The sequence below is a fragment of the Urtica dioica genome, chromosome 5, assembly GCF_054948205.1.
Source record: "Urtica dioica subsp. dioica isolate 48M chromosome 5, U.dioica_male_clone48M_v1_H2, whole genome shotgun sequence".
Taxonomy (NCBI): domain Eukaryota; kingdom Viridiplantae; phylum Streptophyta; class Magnoliopsida; order Rosales; family Urticaceae; genus Urtica; species Urtica dioica.
Window position 1 is genome coordinate 36,143,127 of NC_142760.1, and position 4,634 is coordinate 36,147,760.

The window sequence follows — 4,634 nt, forward strand, 5'->3', positions numbered from 1 at the left end:
AAAATCTCAATTCTCAAATCAACCAAAACATTTCCGAATCCACACCGGATTAACAAGTAAATCACATATTCGACACCCGGTAAAGAACGGGTCATAACTTCCGCTACACAACCCGAAAACCAACGATTCCAATTTCAGAATGAAATTAACATCCACATCTTTCTAACAAGGTATTACAAACCAATTTTGGACCAAAGCAGCTAACTCAAAAGCATCTCACAATTTCAGCTTATCAATTCGGTATACCCATTTTTCCCAGCTTTCAAACACAGATTTCAAAAATGCATAAGTCACTCAATTCTCAACGGATTAATCGTTCTTGGTCATTTTAGAAAGCCCATAACATCTACTTTTCAGGAAAAATATCAACAAATCCAAATTAAATCAGTACCGAACTGTCCACGTCAATTTACAGAGGCTGTTCACAGCGAGCTCAAAAATTCTCAAATCATTCAAAATCGACTCAATTACGCAAATCCGAGCTAGGAACGTCATTAATCAAGTCCAACAACCAAATAAAACCCATCAATTCCACTGATTTTAGCTCGGATCAAAAACCCCCAAATTGAGCTATGAACCCTAGATTTCGAAATCTTCACTTTAGCCCAAGAAATCCATACGTCACTTGAAGAGTCGGACCATTTGGACCGTCCTCACCCTCTTTTCCCCAGCCGGAGGTGCTCGCCGGAGCTCCTAGGACGCACGGCGACCTTCTCCTCTCGGCTGGTGGTGTGCGCGCGACTCGGAGATGGGCGGCTGGTCGAGCGCAAGCACGGAGAAGAAGAGATGAGGAGAGGGTGGTGATGTGCTTTGGTCGGCCGGAAGGAATTGCTCTCAAAGTGTTGTGGTTGCCGAATTTTTTTTTTTTTTTTTTTTTCTTTTGCAGGTGAAGCTCGCGTGCGGTCAGGAAGAAGAAGAGGAGAAGAGAAGATATAAACGTGAAGAAGATAAGGAACCCTTGATGATGTGGCAACCTAATACTTATCCTCTTATCTACAAATTAACCCATTTTCTTTGTTTTCTTTCAACTGGGTCCCTTAAAAATCATTACAACCAAGTCCTCTTCATATAATTATTTAATTAAACCCATAACCAAAGGGATTATAATTATATGATTCGAACCCAGAATTTTCTTGTTCGTTCTAAATTAATTAAAATATATTTAAGGTTTCTCGGAATTAATTCTCGTTCTTGAGAATTTATTTCTTAAATTAATTTCCGGAATATTTCCTCGGAAATAATTTATTAGTCGAGATAAACTCGATAATTCATTTATTCATTCCGAGATTTCTCCTTACCTTAATATATTTTAGATTAACTCGAGAAACTTATACGTCCATCATTCACTCAATAACATAATTGTAACAAACGGGAGCTCGTTTATTTTATTCAAATCCACAAGTCGAGCGTTACAAAAGATTGTATATTACACAAACACACTTTAAACTCAAGCCAAAATCAGAAGTTCAACAATGCTCAAGACCAGAAGTTCAACAATGCCCAAGACCAGAAGTTCAATAATACCGAAAATCAAAAGTTCAACAAGTACATAATCAATACCCAAATTCACATTCACATATTCAACAAATACACTACGAGTGACTCTCTAACCAATACTCATATGATTTAAAGAAACTGAATATGATACGTTATAATGAGACTATAGTTATTGTGACTGTCAATTATAAATTATGATTTTACAATATGAATTTAATCGAATTGAAATCAAACAAAATTGAATATGATACGTTATTATGAGACGATAGTTATTGTGATTGTGAATTGAATTGAATTAAAATCACATAAATTGAATATGATACGTTATTATGAGATGATAGTTATTGTGATTGTAAATTGTAATTGTTCGATATGAATTGAATAGAAATAAAATAAAATTGAATGTGATACGGTATTATGAGACTACAGTTATTGTGACTGTCAATTTCAAATATGAATTTAATTTAAATCCAATAAAATTGAATATGATACGTTATTATGAGATGATAGTTATTGTGATTGTGAATGAAAATTGTTCGATATGAATTGAAATAAAACAAAATTGAATATGATACGTTATTATGAGACTATAGTAATTGTGATTGTTCGAAATGAATTTGGATTCTTATTGCTCCCGTTAAGTCAATTGGTATACTATTGACTATATGTTATCATACGTGAATTGATATTTATACGAATATACTTTATTTATTACATCATGTTTTCTAATATCAATTTTATGTTTATAATTATAATTTTATGTTTGTAGTTATAAATTTATGTTTATAGTTCTAAATTTATAATTTTACATATATAATATTAATCGTGTTTAAATGGATCGTAATCGTGCTATTACTCATAATCGTGTTAATTGGATCATATTCGTGCGGGTCGTAATCGTGTTTCGTGTCGACCATTTAATAATCGTGTTAATCGGTTTTTTATCGTGTTACCGTAATCGTGTCGTTTTGAATCATTATTTAATCGTGTTAGCGTGTTCGATCCAATTAAGAACCGACCCATTTATTGAGAACCAAATCCGCTTTAAATCGTGTCGTAACCGTTTCGTGTCCGGACCAAATTGCCACCTCTATTTTTGACATCTATGTCAACAATTGACATCAATTGTTGACATCAATTATTGATGGTAAAATTGTATTTGTACAAGTGATTTAGTATTATTTTTTGCCAAATTAAGCTTTTGGTGCAAAATTGGAAAAAAAAAAACTTATCAAATGGTAATAGTTGAGACAATTTTTCTGTTTTTATTAGCCTACCATTTTACAAAAGTGAGTTTTGCGATCATGAATTAATAAACCAAATTTTGACACCATTTTCCCCTTGCCTCAATTTATAGTACTCTAAAGAAATCTATAGATACAAACTTTTTTTAGAGAATTCTCTCAATTAATTACTATCTAGCAATTACAAGATTATTCTATAATTTATTTACTCTCTAAGCACTCTATACCGCATAGGCATGTTAACAATATTCTAGATAATATGACTGGTTAATGAGGACCAAAATAGTGTAAGCTCGAACCACAAACCAGGAATAACTAGGCTCAAATATAATAATTCAAAATCAATTTAATGATTCAACAGTCTTGAATCATCTCCACATCTCATATTCTCCCACTTGTCTGCATTTGGCAACTACTGACCGTCTGATTTATCATACTCGACGTTGAGTGTCAATAGAGGGATTGATATCATCTAGCAACCACAGATAATTTATCACGCTTTTCTTTCACTATTTAGATACTATGAGAAGCACCTTTGTTGACTATTCCCGAACTTCCCTATGGAATCGCCACACATAACTAGGATTTTTTCTAGATCCGCTAGCAAGAACGAACGAACGAACGAACGAGAAAGAGGAAAAAAAATAACAGCAATTGTATTTTTAGCTTGTAATACATCTCAGGATTGCAATGTCTTGACAGGCGGAGCCGTTATGATGAAGGAGTTTGATAATTGAGCAATCTTTCCCCTAAAACCTAACCTCACTTCTTGAGAGAGATTGGATAATTTTTATTAATGAAAAGAGACCTATTTATAGATAAATCTCACTTACCATCGAGTTCTAATAAGAATCCTACTTTCTAAACAATGCATTTAATTAAATTAATTTGTAATTAGAAAAAATTAGATAAATTCCTAATGCGAAAAATATTAATCCTAACGGAATAAATTAAAGAAAAAATGGCATGAACTAGCCAATTCAAACTATGGCTTTTGCAAAATAGCCATAGCTAGTTTCATTAGGTTAGGCAAAATAGCCACCTCTAATAGGAAGAAAAAAAAAAGATAATCCACAAAACGAAGAAGAACGCCGGCACCGCCGCCGGAGGCAAAGTCCGACGAACCTTTCCAGCGAGGAAGCCCTCCTCGTCGCCGTAGCGTGACGGAGAGTCCCGAATCTCCGTCGATCTCCTCGCCTTCGCCGCCGTGACGGAGAGTCCGACGGGAGGTAATATCGACGGAGCGATCGGGAACATCGCGAGCGTCGAGGACGCAAGAATCGCGTCGCCGAAGAAGGAGATGTTTCGGTTCTGCTTCAGATCCTCGATTTCCAGATTGTCATTAAATTTAATCCTGTCTCGATTAATTTTAATCCAGCCCTCATAAACCTTACATTATGTTTTTATAGTTCGTTGGGATTAAATTTAATCCAACTTAGATTAATTTTACTTTGGCTAGTTTGTTTATAGTTGACAAACTATGGCTATTTTGCAAAAGCTTAAGTTCTATTTGGCTATATAGCCGCTTGACCCTAAATTAAACTCGACCCTTTTGTCACTCGCTCGTGGCTTAAGGCCCAAAAACGGGTTGCGATTCTTTTGTTTGTATTCTTTATCATCAAAGGAATCCGTAACGCATTGTGATAGGTTAAGCATCTTTATATCGTCAAACAAATTTATGTTATAGGAGACAAGAAGGGCTAACTCAGTTGTTAAGCACCTCCACCCTGAATGAGGAGAAGGGTTTGAGTCACCGCGAAAGCAAATTGCTCAAAAAAAAAAAAAATTGATGATATAGGAGCTAGCAAAAAGAGTAATCAATAACAAATTTGAAAAAAAGCTGTGCCGAAGGCTGACATAATAGAAATCTAGAACCCTCTGAAAAAAAAAAAA